This window comes from Triticum dicoccoides, chromosome 2B (assembly GCF_002162155.2).
Source record: "Triticum dicoccoides isolate Atlit2015 ecotype Zavitan chromosome 2B, WEW_v2.0, whole genome shotgun sequence".
Lineage (NCBI taxonomy): Eukaryota > Viridiplantae > Streptophyta > Magnoliopsida > Poales > Poaceae > Triticum > Triticum dicoccoides.
The window spans coordinates 140,733,250-140,750,662 of NC_041383.1; the positions used below are offsets into that span (position 1 = coordinate 140,733,250).

At 44.9% G+C, this 17,413-nt stretch overlaps 1 non-coding gene across 1 annotated transcript; it reads right to left on the minus strand.

Annotated features, from left to right (window-relative positions):
- Positions 1-4,947: 4,947 nt before the first annotated feature.
- Positions 4,948-5,021, minus strand: TRNAD-GUC. The gene has a single exon. It is a non-coding gene; the product is annotated as a tRNA-Asp (tRNA).
- Between the last annotated feature and the right edge of the window lie 12,392 nt (positions 5,022-17,413).

The window sequence follows — 17,413 nt, forward strand, 5'->3', positions numbered from 1 at the left end:
TCATTGAAAGGAGTCCATAGGTTGATAAAATAGGTTTTCATGAAAACCACACGTAGATAGAAAAGGTAAGAGTTACACGTGCCAGAAGCGAGGAATACTGCTCGGAAGCCCGATTGAACCTGTCCTCATTCACTGCTATCTCCATATATTGGATGCCAAGCTTGAAAGGGTAATGGTCCGAGAGGATGGGGCCGTAGTCTTCTATTACGCACGCTACGCAGACAATATGGTCTTCGGCTTACCGAGAGGGGATAAGTCCACGCGAGTCACCCAGGGTCTCAAAAAGGTCTTAGCTAGAGTCCTTAGGGAGCTCCTACAGGGCTTCACTTCTACTGAAATTTCCAGAAAACAACCAGGGAGGCTACAAATTATCGGCTTGCCCCTGTCTCTAAAAAGTGAAGGTCAGCTCCACGTGGGTATTCCATCCAAACGATGGGAGAAGAGGATGACACTTGTTCGTATTGAAAACCGAAGACGAAGGGAAAGAGGTTTGATTGGAACATGTTCTACAAGAACTCCTGTGTAGAACACGCCCGTATCTATTCTATGGGCTGGCTTCAGGCCAACCCTACTGCTGAAGTAGAAAGCATCATATTCCGGTTTTTCCAACACTTGATCAGGAACCGGGCGCAGAAATTCCTTGAAGAGAAGGGGATGCCTACAACCAATGCCTAAATAAAGGCATATGTCGAAAAGTGCAACTACTAATAGATTCAGTAAAGGAAGGCCCGGAACGGGCTGAGCTACTGCCCGAAATAGAAGAGGACGACTAGAGTAGAGGAGCCTAATTCCAATCCAAACAATTGACGAGGGAGTCTAATTATTTTTCCGTTCTTGATTGTTTCAATTGCACTTTCTTCATTGGAGGGTTGCTTGGAAAGTGCGATAGTTACGGCGCTTGGAGTATACGGATTGAATTCTTCCTTCTTCTATAGGTCTTTCTGGGCGGCGAGGCGGAAAAAAGGTGTAGAGAGGGAGAAGGTACATAAAAAAACAATTTCTAAGGTAGAAAAGAGGCATCCACCAGTCATTGAGAACAGCTAATCCCGGAATTAGCAGGCCGGTATGCGAAGAGAATTCGGTATTGAATCCGCGAGGCCAGGTGAAGAAAAGTCCAATATGGGTGGATTACCTTTTTCTGAAGGATAAGTCTCTGGGACTGACTGAACTGAATGTATAGCGTCAAGATAAGAAGCACGGTAGTCGAAGATGTACCTTGTGGGGTGGGGTACGAGTAGACCAGACCAATGATGAAAAGCATAGATACGAGCATGGCCTCCCTGTCTCAAAAGCAGGCCGCCAAGGGTGCTCGCATGAAGCATTTCTCACTCATAAATAAGTAGTTATCACAAATTTAGAAACATGCTCTGATTTCTCTTATCGAATTTCATTCATATTTTCCAGTATTCGGAGTTGCTTGGGAAAAGGTCTAGTCAGGGTCGGTTCTGTTCGGAGTTTCGGGTTGATCGGAAAAAAACACCCTAATTAAGACTTTTGTATAGTTTGTGTCAACCTGAGTTTGGTTAAGTGCCCGCCCGCCTAGATAGATACATAAGTGTCAGTTTGAATGAAGTCAAGTGTAAACCGTGTCAACAACGAGAAATTGAAGTGTAAATCTGGATGGTTTGAAGTGGAAACCTTAACATACAAAAGTGTCTACCTCATTAGAAAAGCAAGTATCTACCGGCGATATATTCATTCGAGTATCAACCGGCGTCAACCAGTTGTCAAACTCCAAATATTTCGTTCATAGGGGCATGAAGAAGTTGCTAAACCGGTTGTAAAGTGGCTCTGATAAAAACCATCATTGCTTTATTTTTTACTTTTCATCTAGTAACGTGCATGAATGGATATGGTGGGTAAGATTTGAAAACGTTTGACATCAACCGGGCTCTACTTTGCTTTTACTTTACTTCACTTGCCAGGTCATTGTTGTCGATATTGAGGTGAGGACTCTCTCTTTATTCTCGTTTTATTTATCACTAAATGATCTAACAAACGCATGATTTGATTACTAAATATTGAGTCATTGAACGAATATTCGAGTAAATTCACCTTTTTCTATGAAAGCAAGGATTGGGCTGGGTTGCTTATTCGTCATCACGGAGCAACCCGGTACCTTTTCTTAGGCGAGCGACTGAGATGAGAGCTTTCAATTATGCCGTTTTGGTCAAATCCCAGGGCTCTTTCTGATTTGATTAAACACTTCTATGTTGTATGATAATAGAAAGTCAAGATCTCACTCGCTTTTTCTGCTTTTCTCGACTGTTGCCTTTTTCCACATCGATTGCTATAGGAGTTCCATCCTCAACCTATGTATGCTCAAAGAACTGGATCACAGAACTCTCAGCCCTTCGCCCCAAGGCTACGAAAACGTTTCTACTCCCTTTCCCTTCCCAACGTCATATCTTTCTTCGACAAGAAGGAAAGATCACTCTCTATCTAAATGATAGAACCACTGGCACGGTACCTTTCACATTGGTAAGTCAAATCCTGGTGAAGACATCACGAGCAATGACACGACGACATCATCTCCACTTCGTAGCCCATCGGTCTTCATTCATTGAAGCCAGGGCATTGACTGACTTTCAGCGATCGCTATAAGAAAGACATAAAAAAAGTTCTCCTAAACCTGTTCCTTTCCGTTACTACTACTTGGAATTGGAAGTCTAGGAGCAGGACTAACCTTTTTCTTTCGTTTAAATAAAGTCGAGATGTAGCTTTCTCTATCTCAATAAATTATTCCACCTCCATTCATTGGAGAACAAAGCGTTATCTGATTAGATCCTTGCTTCAAACTCAACCGAATCAAGTTTCAAAAATAGATGTGGAAGAGGCAAAGGGAAGAGCGGGGTTGCCGAATTGTTTCTCAGAGCCGGATGAAACATCTATCTCTATTTACAATACCCCCAAGAAAACTTTGTCGAAAAAGGTTGTCATCGTAATAGGGATTGCACCTCAACATGGCAGCCCTCAATTCTGCCAATTGTGTGTGACTTGTACTCTTCTAGGCTTCCTCTTTGCCTCAAGTGATTAAACTCATCAACTACACCAACCACATTTCTTACCTCAAACCTCTCTACAATCTCTTGAATTCACTCTTGCCAAGATACTTGTCCCCTATTCACTAAGAAACTGTTGTACCAGCTTTCAGCTCTCCCCCTAAGGTGCATAGCCGAAAGTTCTACCTTGTACCAATCCGTAACTTGGTACACCGAAAAGTAATGTTCACACTTTTGTATCCAAGACCTGGCCCCTTCAAATATTGGAAAATAAACTCTAGGAGGTTGATGTATCTGCTGCCCATATTGATATTGATTTTGCGGCCTTTGTTCTTGCAGGTATTGGTACGGGTCATGCTGTTGAGTTGGAAGCGGTTGGTTAAGGTAAGTATATATTGGCACTTCTGGTTTCATGGAATTTCCAGCATAGGGCAAAAGTATTGGTTGGGAAAATTGGATATTTGGTATTGAATTGGGTCTTGGTTGTGGTGGTGGAGGTGCAGGATTAGGTCTAATATTATCATGTTTTGAGCTGTGAGGAAGGCCATAGGTGGCTGGAAACAAGTGTTCGTGCCAAGGTTTTGAGGGGGATAGAGAGGGTTATTTTTGTGATTGGGTCTTTTAGTTGCTTTGCTACTAGAGGTCTAGGTGGTCAGGGGTTTAAAGGTCTGGAATAGGTGTGAGTGGTGGTCGTATTCAGTACCAATGGTACGGTAATTGGAGGTTCAGGCGGTTCAGGCCTAGGATAAGAGCTAGAGGCTTGTTGAGGGGTAGCCATGGTTTCAGCTTCACTGGCAACAGCTGGTAGGGACATTTGTTGTGGTGTTCTAGGAAAATGAACCATATTGCCCCTAGTTGTGTTAATCGAGCTATGCTCTTCTTCAACGCTCCGCGCCTTCAAAAAAGTAGTTTTGTTGCTTGCGCTTTAATTTAGGAGTTTCAACTTAACTAGCATATGTGCATTTGGGTTGTTGGCATATGTCGGCTACATACTGGATGCTTTTCCATCATTGTTCGACTTGCACAGAAACAATGGGTCCCTTCTGGTTTCTTTTTCTCCCTCCAAGTTTGTTCTTCACTGTAATGTGTGTCAACTCAACAAGAGTGAGCACACCCTTCCTGCTGGTCTTCTTCAACCTTTGTCCGTTCCATTACAACCTGGGTCTTCTATTTCAATGGATTTTCTTGAGGCACTCCCCAAGTTTTATGGTTATAGCTCAATACTTGTGGTCGTGGACCGTTTCACTGGCTCATTTCATTCCTCTATCTCACCCTTTTAGCTGTATACCCTATCTTGTATCCAGTAGTAAGTCTACTCTTCTTACCCCCTCTCCTCTACCTTTTGTGGCCCATCTATTAGCTTTTTGACCATCTTTGAGTCATAGCGAGACGGCTCTATCTCTTTTCACAAGTACAGCCGTAAGTACAGTTGCGGGCGTCAACGATCAGCAGTACTGAGCTATGGAAAGTCTATCGAATTATAGCTACGGAAAGTCTATTGAAAGGACCTAATCAAAGGCTACTACAGCTATAACTGACCCGCCTATGGAATCTATTGGCTCGGCTGAACCGACATGAAATGAAAGAGAGGAAGGCGGAAGCTATTGGCAAATAGAGGGGGGATGTTCTCCGTGTCTTTTAGCCCTCACTAGATGACAACTTGCTTACTTTTCACTTCTTCTTAAGCTTGGCAGACTAGTTCCTGACTGACTTGATAGTGCGATGAGCTTACTTGCTCTAGTTCTATCCTCAGGATTTACTTACCTGAGTACCTAGCACCGAGGATCGATGTAATTTACTTTCAAAAAGATGCTGTTGATGCTAACACGCATATAAATAGATGTTCCCCACTGCTTGCTCCTCTTACCCGAATGGGGTTATATGCCTTAGTGAAACTCAGGGTAAAGTGGCAGAGGTATGACCTCGGGAAGAAAGAAAGATCGGGCGGGGAAAACGGGGTTCGAACCCGCGACTTCTGGCGTGACAGACCAGCACTCTAACCAACTGAGCTATTTCCCCCTTTCGTAACTACTGTCGATTCAACAGTCACCTACCGGTTACCTTTGTAACTATACCAAAGTAGCTGTACAACAGAATGCCCTTCGCCTTTAGTACTTTTCTTATATATATTATGTTATATACTAAATGTGTCAAAGCAATAGAACTTATTGAAAAAAAACAAGCCCATCTTTCTCAAAAAGGAAGAGAGGGTGCGCCCCCCCAGAGAGAACCCCATTCTTTCAAGAAAGTTCTAATTAATTATGTAGAAAAATAAATAAGGAAAATAGGAGTAAGCGAGTAGGGTCAACAAGATTCTAAACGAATACCACAAGTGACGGAACCAACGATGATGAAGAGATAAGGGGCGAAGGATATTTTTTCTATTATTCCAATTCTTATTTATTGATTATCTAATTTATTTAGATCCATATTCATTTGCATTTGCAAATACAAACTCTCTTTCATTTTCTTTTTACTTTTGCGCTAAGGATAAGGGAACTGAGAAAAAAAGAGCTGGCTTGGCTGGTACATCAAGCATATGACATATTGCTTGTTCGGTGTGGTACACATATCTGTCAATGTCAATCAAGTAAGAAAATGCATTCCCACTGTCTGAGGAAAAGGTGAAGAATTGCAATTTATTGAGCTTGTAAGGCCCGTTGAAGTCCCCGAGAAAGGGTATAAATAGGGCTATAAGTAGGCCGTTTGCTATTGCAATAAGGGCTGCTCACCTTTCCTTTTGACGGCTTGGCTTCCTATCGCTCCTATGTAGTGGTCGGCCTTAAAAGGAGTCTTCCTACCATACCATCATGCATGCCTATGTTATAGTGCATTAAGCTTCGCCAGAAGCAAGCAAGATGATGAAGCGAAGCTTCGTAGACAAGGCTCGTTCCGTGCCTGACTTACGAGCTCGTGTAGTAAGGCCTCACCCTACTTCAATAAGGGCTTATGCACTCCACTCGTAAACGAGCGTTAGAGCTTTTTGAGCGAGCGATCGAAGCCTTTCTGGTGCTTCCCCCTTCCCTCACCCGAGAATTGCATTTCCGCTTCAGCTTCCCTGGTTTAGTTGGTTTGGAGGATTAATTGATTGGATACCCAATCCGCATAATCTTTCAAAGTCACTGCTTCTACGACGATAGGCGTAAAGGCATGATTAGTTCCACGAATCTCACTGCACTGACCATAGTAAACTCCTTCTCGTTGTACCGAGATGGAGGTAAGATTTGAACGACCAGGTATAGCATCACATTTGACACCTGAGGAAGGTACAGCCCAACTATGAGGTACATCAGCGGGTGTTACAATCATACGTAGATGAGTTTTGGCTGGTACAACCACTCTATTGTCAACTTCTAATAAACGTGATTGACCCAATTCTGGATCATCTTCTGGAATCGTATAACTGTCAAAAGTGAGTGACTGTTCATCGGAACTGTTATAGTCCGAATACTCATAAGGTTGGGTCGACGCCCGCCTCCCCCCAAACTTGACTTGCAAGTTTCCCCGCAAAAAGCTCTCCACGCCTACTCTTATTTATAAAGAGCACTATTCTTCTTTAGTTAGGTAGTTCTCCCCCCTCTATGAGACCGTAAGACCCCGGTGGAATCGAAGGCCCGCTTACTAATAGGCAAGAGGGGACCCTTTCTCGCCCAGCCCTACCTACATCAGTGAAGCTGGAACCGAGGAAGACAATGTTCAACACACATGAGACAAAATGAAGGTATGGGACGGCCAGTTCACCACGGAAAGGGATGCTAGTCGGCTTTGGCGAAGTTGTAGGCCCCAATAGATCAGATCTCAAGAGTGATTCCTCACCTATCCTGCCAGGGGCCAAGTCGAAGGCTCGAGTATAGATTCCCTATGCTCATGTGAACGGCCGGCCCGTAGATCTAAAAGGATCCATAAAAAAGACCGGAAAGTATGTCGAAAAAAAACTCGTTCATGAGACCTCGAATTCCCACGTTCCAGCCTGCATTATGCCAGCAGGTCCCACCCCCAATTTCTTGAGTCACCCTTATCTAAAAAAAAGGACGGAGTCTATCTAGATCATAGGATCACTGTATTCAGAGGTCAATTCTCTTTCTTTGACCTCCCACCGTTCACGACATCCCTTGCTTCTCGCAAGAACGGCTCCTCGGTGGAGGAGTAGAAGCGCTGGTCCCCTTCGGTCAAGTGCTTGTGCGTGCTCTTACCTACCGTAGGACCTCCGTCCCCGAAGCGAAGAAGGAGGAGCAGGAACAACAGGTTGTCCTCTCTTGGCCCAGTAGTTCCGCAACTACTACCGTGGTTGTTGCCAACGGGGATCCCCCATTCCGAAAGGTAACGGGACCAGCCCTTAGGTCCAAAGTTGTATGCCACTGCTGTGGTGCCGATAGATTCACTACTGAAGCCCCGTTATCGGACATTGCAGGCTTAGCATCTATTTTTCGTATATCGCTCCACCACACCGAGAAGAGGTATGTGTACCTCCAGCAATAACAAGAATGGAACCATAGGCTCCTATGCTGGGAGCATTTCGGGGTATAGGTCTAACCACCTCAACTCCCCGTTTCTGGCATGCTATAGTTCTTTTAGTCTCTCGACGACGGGAATGGGAGATGACCGGTAAGCCAGATGCTTCGCGAACCACCGGTACATTTCGTTGCACTTAAATCACCCTCGTTAAGAGGCGCACTCCGATACCATTGATGTCCAATAGCTTTGATAGTAATGGCTGGATCTACTAATACCCCGTCTATATCCGTGGGAAATTCGATACAACCAACGTGCCTATTAGAAAGTATCGATACAACCATTGTATCAACCTCCTGGTCAGCGCTCATAGCGCCGACACCCAAAGGGAGCGCTCACGTGCACCCTCACGTGGGCCGAACCAACAACGCCAGTAACACATCTCGCTCGGTCGTCCCCTGCCGTTTATTTACTCAGTTGATCGTTGGTCAGGCGACCGTTGGCTGTTGACTTTCTCTAAGAAAAGTTCATTAAATTGAAAAAAAGATCTTGATTTGGAAAAAAAATCACGGTTTTGAAAAATGTTCGCAAGTTTGAAAAAAAATCACGAATTTGAAAAATCACAAGTTTCAAAGAAGTCCATAAATTGGAAAAAGAAGTACATTAGTTTGAAAGGAGTTCACAATTTTGAAAAGAAACTCATGAATTTAAAGAAGTTCATGGATTTGAAAAACTTCACAAATTTATAAAATGTCCATGAATTTGAAAATAGAAAAAGGAAAAAAAAAACTAAAAATGAACAAAAAAAAAGAAACCAGAGAAAACCCCGCCCAAAACCCGGTGGAACCTTCTAGTTTTTTTTGAGAAAGGGGGAACCTTCTAGATGGTTGCAAAAACTGGTGGGGGCGATAATTGGCCGGCAGCCCACCTACCTCCTAACGAAATAAGGGGGTGTGCGCTAGGTTACAAAAATAATAAGAAGAGTGCTATGGGCGCCGAATAGGAAATGGCGATTTCAAGTGCTTTTATTCGATCCACTTAGGTACTAAATGAGCACACACCCGGCCTCTGCATAGATAGGATGCACACAACCAACACAACATATAAACACACGAAAACACGTCATTACTAGCAAAGTCATATAAGACCAAAGCTATATGTAGGCAAGAAAAAAAAACCATAGCAATCAGATTCATGATCGGCAAACTACACCAATGATCATATCCGCACCAACTATCTCATGACACAACATGGATAGCGAAATTTCTCAACAGCAACACCTTCAGGAAGGGGCGAACTCAAGTCGGTCATTACCGGACTGACCACCAAGGCCAGAATCTAGGTTTTCACCCTGAAGAATAATCTGAGTATATCCGAGCAATGCCTTCAACAAGGTAACAATGTAAAAAACATCGCCATTGCTAGGCATAACTAACTCGGGTCAGACCTCGTCTTTCACCTCGGAGCTCAAGATGGGTGCTCAAATAACACAACCATCAAACATACTTAACTGTTGTCACCACAACTTTTCCACAATCCCAGCAGTTACATGTGATGCAACTGTCGCCACTACACAACCATCCCTCTGCGTCAAGCCGTTGTCCATAATTTGCATCAAACCGCCATAGTCAACCATCGGATCTGGAAAGATGAACTTTCCGAAAGATCTTCGGTGACCGCCTTCGTGAAGCCGTAGGGATCAATACAACAGTTTATTTTCACCCCGACCTGGCCGATCAGATCTGGATCACCGCCACCAAACCGTGGACTTTAGCGTCGCTGGCCGGCTATCGCTCAGGCAGCAAGGCCAACATGTGTCGCCGCCGTGGTCCACCTCCTAGTAGAGAGCCTGACACATCCGGCCACCGATGATAAATCCGATCATATATGATCGAAGAATTGTCAGCACGTGGACGTGCCGCACAACACTGCCCAGCCTGCGAGTTCAGCACCACCCACCCAGCCCAAAGCCGAAACCGAGAGGCAAGGAGAACGGAGCCACTACTAATGATCCACAAGTATAGGGGATCAATAATAGTCCTTTCAATAAGTAAGAGCGTCGAACCCAACGAGGAGAAGAAGGAAATGATAAGTGATTTTCAGCAAGGTAATTTCTGCAAGCACTGAAATTGTTGGTAACATGTAGTTTGATAGTAAGATAATTTATAACGGACAAGTAACAGTAGCGGTAATAAAGTGCAGCAAGGTAGCCCAACCCTTTTCGTAGCAAAGGACATGCCAAAACGGTCTCTTATAATAAGCAAAGCGTTCTTAAGGGCACACGGGAATTTCATCTAGTCACTTTCATCATGTTGGTTTGATTTGCGTTTGCTTTTTTGATAATTTGATATGTGGGTGGACCGATGCTTGGGTGATGTTCTTACTTGAAAAAACCTCCCACTTATGGTTAACCCCCTCGCAAGCATCCGCAACTACGAGAAAAGTATTAAAATAAAATCTAACCATACCATTAAACATATGGGTCCAAATTGGTCCCTTACAAAGTAGCGCATAAACTATGGTTTAAGCTTCTGTCACTCTAGCAACCCATCATCTAATAACTACTCCATAATGCATTTTCTTAGGACCAAAGATGGTGAAGTACCATGTAGTCAACGTTCACATGGCACCACTAGGGGAATCACAACATACATATCATCAAAATATCGAACACATTTCAAATTCACATGATTACTTCCAACGAGATTTCTCCCGTGGCCTCAAGAACAAAAGTAACTACTCACAAATGATAATCATGCTCAAGATCAGAGGGGTATTAAATGGCATAATGGATCTGAACATATAATCTTCCACCAAATAAATCATATAGTAATAAACTACAAGATGTAATCAACACTACTAGTCACCCACATGTACCAATCTGAGGTTCCGGTACAAAGATTGAACACAAGATATGAACTAGGGTTTGAGATGAGATGGTGTTGTTGAAGATGTTGATGGAGATTGGCCTCCCAAAGATGAGAGGGTTGTTGGTGATGACGATGGCTTCGATTACCCCCTCCGAGAGGGAAGTTTCCCCGACGGAATCGCTCCGCCATAGGGCAAAAGTGCTCCTACCCAAGTTCTGCCTCAAGACGGCAGCATTCTGTCCCGAAAGTCCTCTCCTTATTTTTTTCTAGGTCTATATACCAGAAGACGGGTACCGGAGATGGGCTGGGCTGGCCACAACCCACCAGAGCACGCCTGGGAGGCCTGGCATGCCATGGTGTCTTGTGGTCATTAGGTAGCCCCCTCCGGTAGTTCTTTTCTCCAAGAATTATTAAATATTCCAAAAAACATTTCTTCGTGAAATTTCAGTTCATTTGGAGATGTGCAGAATAGGTATCTCTGACGTAGCTTTTTCAGGTCCAGAATTCCAGCTGCTGGTATTCTCCCACTACTAGGGAAAACCCTAGTAGTAGCGCGGGTTTTGAGGCTATCAGCAGCGCGGAGAGCCGCGCTACTACTACGGCGCTACAACTAACTGTTAGTAGTAGCATGGTCCGCACCCGCGCTACTACTGTTGACTATATCAGCAGCGCTTTTCTGGAACGCGCTGCTATTAATTAGCTATAGCGGTTTCCTAGCCCCTCGCTACTGCTATATCTTTCATCATTTTGCCCCCGCTTCCTACCCCATTTCAGTTTCAATAAACTGCAATTTCCAAATACTAGGTACTACTAGATATCAATTTCATAAAGCATTATAGGTACTAGGTAGTACTCCCTCCATTCCAAATTACTCGTCGTGGTTTTAGTTCAAACCACGATGAGTAATTTGGAACGGAGGGAGTAATAGATAACAATTTCATATATAGTCAACATGCATCCTCAAGCAGTACTAGGTGATATCGACGACGATCATCATATGTAGTTCTAGATGATATCGACGACGATCATCATATGTAGTTCTAGATGATATCGACGATGATCATCATATGTAGTTCTAGATGATATAGCCACACACACACATATGTAGTTCTAGATGTATCGAAGACGATCATCATCCTCAAGCCTAGGCGGTGGGTGTTCCTGATAGTAATTAGGATGGCTTGTCCAACACAAAGATTCTTGCCAACGAGGAATCTCTTCCACCCAACCGAGTTTAAGTGTGTGCGACCGTCCGTGTCCATGCGGTAAGTACAGGTTGTGATGGAGCCCCTTGCGATAAGGCATAGTCCAGCTGAGCCTTCTTCATCAGGCTCAATACAATAACTCACAGATAGGCTCTTTGCCAATTTTTGAATAAGAAAGACATATCAATTAATAAATAGCCTCGCACATACTCTTGCAAATAAGTATATATGGATTATCTACACTATTAATAGTTCCTTAGATTCTACACTAATAAGCATGTGATCGGAGTCTACACTAAAGCATATCATCTACTAGATTCCACACAACATATCATTGGACTCTACACTAAGCATATCATCGGATAATTTGCATTTGTAAGTATAACATACCATATCATGTCGATCGACCATGGTACTTGTCAGGCGGGTCACGAATGTCACCCCGACAAAGTCAGCATGTGGCGGAATTATGTCCCATAGGTTGCACACCTCCTCCTCGCTCGGCCTCATTCTTTGAGCTATGATGGCTTCATGAAGTGGGTCCTCATCATCTTCATCGAGTGGGTCCTCATTATCTTCATCATCTTCGTCATCTTCATCAGCTTCCACCAGATTGATATAAATGACAGCCACCTTGGGTCTTTTTGCTCTGAAGGAGAAGCTGATCAACTCACCACCAGTAAGACGCATGCGAGAGAGGAAACGGGCCCATCCATCTCCTCCAATCTGCGACATATTGCGTCCTTTCTCGACCTCCATAGTGTACGCCCCCCCAGGAGCCTCAAATGTCACAGTGTCTCCTGTCAGCTTGTTGAATTTCAACCTCACATTGCATGGGACGATCTGTGTAAAAAAGCACAATGCAGTAATGCCAACACTAAAAATAAAATAGTTGTTACATTTCATATAATTTCTTACCGCCGCATGACAAAAAATCGGCTGGAAGTAGATGCAGAACAGCTTGCCAGTTGCAAGGATGCTGGCGTGCCTTGACTTGCACAGTTGACATGGTGGTGGTGGTGGTGGTGGCTCCATTTTCCTAAAGCAATATGAGCAAAGGATTAACGGTCCACTTCACATGAAAGAAAAACAATAGCATGTGATATTTTTGGTTCTTCTTCAGTTATATTTTCATAGCTTACTAACACCTTCTAGAATAGAACCAACAGCTAGCAGGCAAATGCCAAATCTTCCGCAAGAAGCAATTTGATTCTTCTTCTGTGAGAAGCAATTTGATTCTTCTTCCGCGAGAAGCAATTTGATTCTTCTTCCGTGAGAAGCAATATCAACAAGCGTACTACATAAACTAAATCAAAATGTTCTATAAATCAACTAAATCAACTAGCGTATTAAATCAACTTGCCTACTAAATCAACTAAATCAAAATGTTCTATAAATCAACTAAATCAACTAGCCTACTAAATCAACTTGCCTACTAAATCAACTAGCGTATTAAATCAACTTGCCTACTAAATCAACTAAATCAAAATGTTCTATAAATCAACTAGCCTACTAAATCAACTTGCCTAATAAATCAATTAAGTCAAAATGTTCTAAATCAACTAAATCGACTAGCCTACTAAATCAACTAAATCATATGAACTAAATCAAAAATATTGCATATGAACTTGCCTACTAAATCAAAATGTAGCAGGGAGGAGGGGTTGTGGATGGAGGAGGGAGGAGGGAGAAGGATGGGTGACTGGAGGAGAGAGTAGGACGGAGGAGGAAGGGCGGAGCGAGGAGGGGCCGGTCGTCGGCGAGTCGAGGGAGGACGAAGGAGGAGGGCGGTACTGAGTCCAACGAGGAGGAGGAGGTGACAGCGGCGCGGAGGGAGGAGGGGTAGGCGCCGGCGGCCGGCAGGGGAGGACCGGCGCGGGGGGTTGAGGGGGAGATCAAGTGAGTGTGAGTGTGAGTGGATCGATAGAGGAGAGCATGGGGGGTGGGAGATTGGTAGTTTTAGCAGTAGGGCGCTATAGGTGAAGGCACTACAACTAAACGAACTAGCAGTAGTGTTGTAGGGTCAAACCCTAGAGGGGATCTTTTCACACTTGCAGGGGAAAAGGGAGGAAGAACACTCAAGAACACAAGGAACAAAACTCTCAAATAAACCCAAATATCACATCCACTAGAGTAGCATACATGAGATCCACAAGATTACATGAACAATTCAAGGAAAATAGCACTAGGTAAGTTCTTCCCACTAGGTGAGGTCTTGATGATGATCTTCTCCAAGAGGAGGCCTTGACAATCCAAAGGATTCTTCCCTAGGTGGGGGCTTGATCTCCAAAGAGGAGGGGATACAAGGAGCAAAGCTCACAATGTTTTCTCTAATACTTTGCTAACCCTCCAAATGAGCTAGGAGATGAGTATATAAAGGCTAGGGACACAACAAGAGGGAGAGAGGGGTACAAGGGCCAAAAGGCCAAAAGCACACGGGCAATACCAGAGGCGTCCGGGCACCCGGGTTCAAACCGGCCGAGCACCCGGACCGGTCAGGGGCGCCGGCTGGTGGATGACCGGGCACCCAGGACAGTCTCAGGTGGCTGGGCGGGGACGGCGGGCACCCGGGGTTGATGACCCGGACACCCAGGGAGAGGCTAGGCGCAGCCCAGGGGCAGGCCGGGCACCCGGGGCCAGTTGGCCAGGCACCCAGGGTGGGCTAGCGAGGCCCAGGTTGGAGGCCGGGCACCCGGGGCCGGCTGGGGCGCTGCCCAGGCCGTGGCCCTTCCTTCTTCTTGATCTCCTCTCCTCTCCCTTGCTCCGTGGGTGTTCGAGTCTCCGTATTCTCCTTCTCACGATCATCTTCTTGGTGCCTAAGAATGCATAGCGAGTCTCTTTGAGGTAGAATCCAATTCTCATGCGAAACCGAACGAAACTCGAAGAGGAGAGAGTCAACCTTGTTCTCGATGGTGTGTGCACGTGCTCTTGTCATTGGTCCACTCGGTGCTTGCGGTGGTGATGGAGTGTCGGTGCAGGTAGTCGAGGGATGCTCCGCATCATCTCCCCCCCTTGGGAGAGATCCGTCCATAGATCATGCTCTTCATCACCATGGTACTTGGCCAAGTCTTTGACGTTGAATATGTCGCTAACGTTGTACTCGGTGCGTGGGATGTCGACCTTGTAGACGTTGTCATTGTAGCGTGCGAGCACCTTGAATGGTCCATCGGCTCTTGGGAGTAGCTTGGACTTGTGTTCCTTGGGGAAGCGGTCTTTGCGGAGATGGATCCATACTTGATCACCCGGTTGGAACACCATCGGAGACTTGTTGAGGTTGAGCTTGGAAGCGAGTTGTTGTACTTGGCGCTCGATCGTGGAATGTGTTTCTTCATGCATCTTCTTGAGGTAGGCGACTCTTGCACTTGCGTCCATGTTTGCTCGTTCTTGAAGTGGTAGAGGAAGGATGTCCAATGGCGACAAAGGGTTGAAACCGTAGACGACCTCGAAGGGGGACTTGCCGGTGGTAGAGTGTCTTGCGCGGTTGTAGGCATACTCGGCGATGGGTAGGCACTCCTCCCACTCCTTGATATTCTTCTTGATTAACACGCATAGGAGAGTTGCAAGCGTCCGGTTGGTGACTTCCGTTTGGCCATCGGTTTGAGGATGATACGCCGTGGAGAATAGTAGCTTGATCCCGAGCGCATAGCGTCTTCCAAAAGTAGCTTAAGAACTTGACGTATCGATCCGACACAATTGTCTTTGGCACGCCGTGCAACCTCAAGATTTCCCTACAAAAGAGATTGGCAACATGTGAAGCATCGTCTATCTTATTGCATGGGATAAAATGAGCCATTTTAGAGAATCGGTCCACAACAACAAAAACGGAGTCCTTGCCATTTTGAGTCCTAGGTAATCCAAGCACAAAATCCATGCTAATGTCTTCCCAAGGTTAATGTGGAATAGGTAAAGGCATATGTAAACCATGGGACTGAGAGTGTGACTTAGCTTTGCAACATATAGAGCACCGGTTGGTGAAGCGGGCGACATCGTGAAACATCTTGGGCCAATAATAGTTCTTGGAGAGCGTGGCGAATGTCTTATCGCGTCCAAAGTTGAAAGAACATGCGGTGCCCCCATGTTTGGTTTTGGTAATTGATGACAATCTCTCTGGACTAATGGCTGTCTTAAGTTATATTTGAAGGATTTGTCCATAGGCTTTTCTTGAAGTCTATGTGTTGGTTTCAAGGAGTTTATGAGTTGACCAAGGTGCTATTAAGGAATTATCCAAAGATTGGTCATGTGAGTGTTGAGCTTATTGCAAGCATGTCTTGAAGAAGAAGGTTGTGTGATCATTCATGTTTACCTTCAAGACATCATCCAAATGAAGAGAGTTGCAAAGATTCAAGGTTGATCAAGACTAAGTCAAGAGTGAATCAAGTTGATCAACTCACAAAGCATAGAAGATGTACCGAGAGGGATCAAGTGATCCCATGGTATGGTAAGCATTGTCCATTGCACTTTGTGTACTAACCCATGGTCTATGTGAGTGTTCTATGTGGGGTTAGGTACGTATCCATGGGCTTGCGTCAAGAGGAAGATATCATACAACCCATGGAAAGGATGACATCAAGTGGTGATCGTCATCAAGATTGCCATGTGCAAGTTCAAGTGGAGCATCACGAGGATATCAAGTGCTTGAATCTTGCCATCCATTGTGGTGTCAATGGACTTGTGAAGATGTGCCGAAGAGTGGCTCACCCATAGTGAACTATGGGGGAGCAATCATCTAGTCTTCATCGAGCCAACGCAATCAAGAAAGGTGGTCCAACTTGAGGGAGTCAAGATCGTCATCATCTAGCTCAAGTGGACCATGTGCAAGGCAAATGTTTGACCTTGATAGGTTTTCTATTTTACCGGTCTCGTGGTGGTAGTTGGGAGACCAGATTATAGGATCGTTTGCCGTACTATCGAGGGGGGCTCTCAAGTTGGTAGCTTAATCGTATCGTTAGTAGAGAGCTCAAACCTTTGCATCCTTGCATCATGTTTCTTGGTTCTTGTTTGGTTCTCTTTGTGAGTCTTAGAGCTTATGGTCATCTTGATGACAAGCTTGAGTTCATCGAAAACGGAGTTCGCATGTGTCTTTTATGATGTTTTTGGTGTTGGAGGTTTTACCGGTCTATCCGAGGAAGGGTTCTCACCTTTTTCTTATGGGCCTTTTCTATTTTGCTTCTTATTGATATTTCTTTCAAGATTATGTTAGCCCTTGTTGCTAGCTTTCCAACAAACTTGGTTTCATTGAATTCATAGTCCGTTTGCAAAAGTTATGGCAGTTTTGGTGTTCTGAAAAGGCTGCAGCGGTACTACCGCGAATTGGAGCGGATGTAATTTTTTACTACCGCTCGTGAGCAGTACTACCGCGGCTTCTACATCGGTAGTACCGCTCCGGACCAAAAACTCGTCCCAAGTCATGCGGTGGTAGGCATGGATGTATTTTTTAGTACTGCTCGCAAGCAGTAGTACCGCTACCCTTTGCGGTAGTACCGCGATCCCTAGCGGTAGTACCGTGAGGACGAGCGGTAATACCGCTCTGTGCGGGATGTGAGGATAACGGTTGGATTTTTCCCCACCTATAAAAGGGGGTCTTCTTCCCCAATGAACCTCATCCTTTGAGCTCGTGTTCTCCCCGCATTGTTGACCTTCTTCGAGCTTGCTAACTCTCAATCCCTCCATGGATTCTTGCTAGTTTTTGAGGGAAAAGAGAGAGGAGATCTAGATCCACATTTCCACCAATCACTTTCTCCTCTATGTGAGGGGAACCCATTGGATCTAGATCTTGGAGTTCTTGGTGTTCTCCTTCTTGTTCTTCCTCTCATCTTCCTCCCTAGCATTAGTTGCTTCGGTGGGATTTGAGAGAGAAGGATTTGGGCACTCCGTGTGCCCTTGC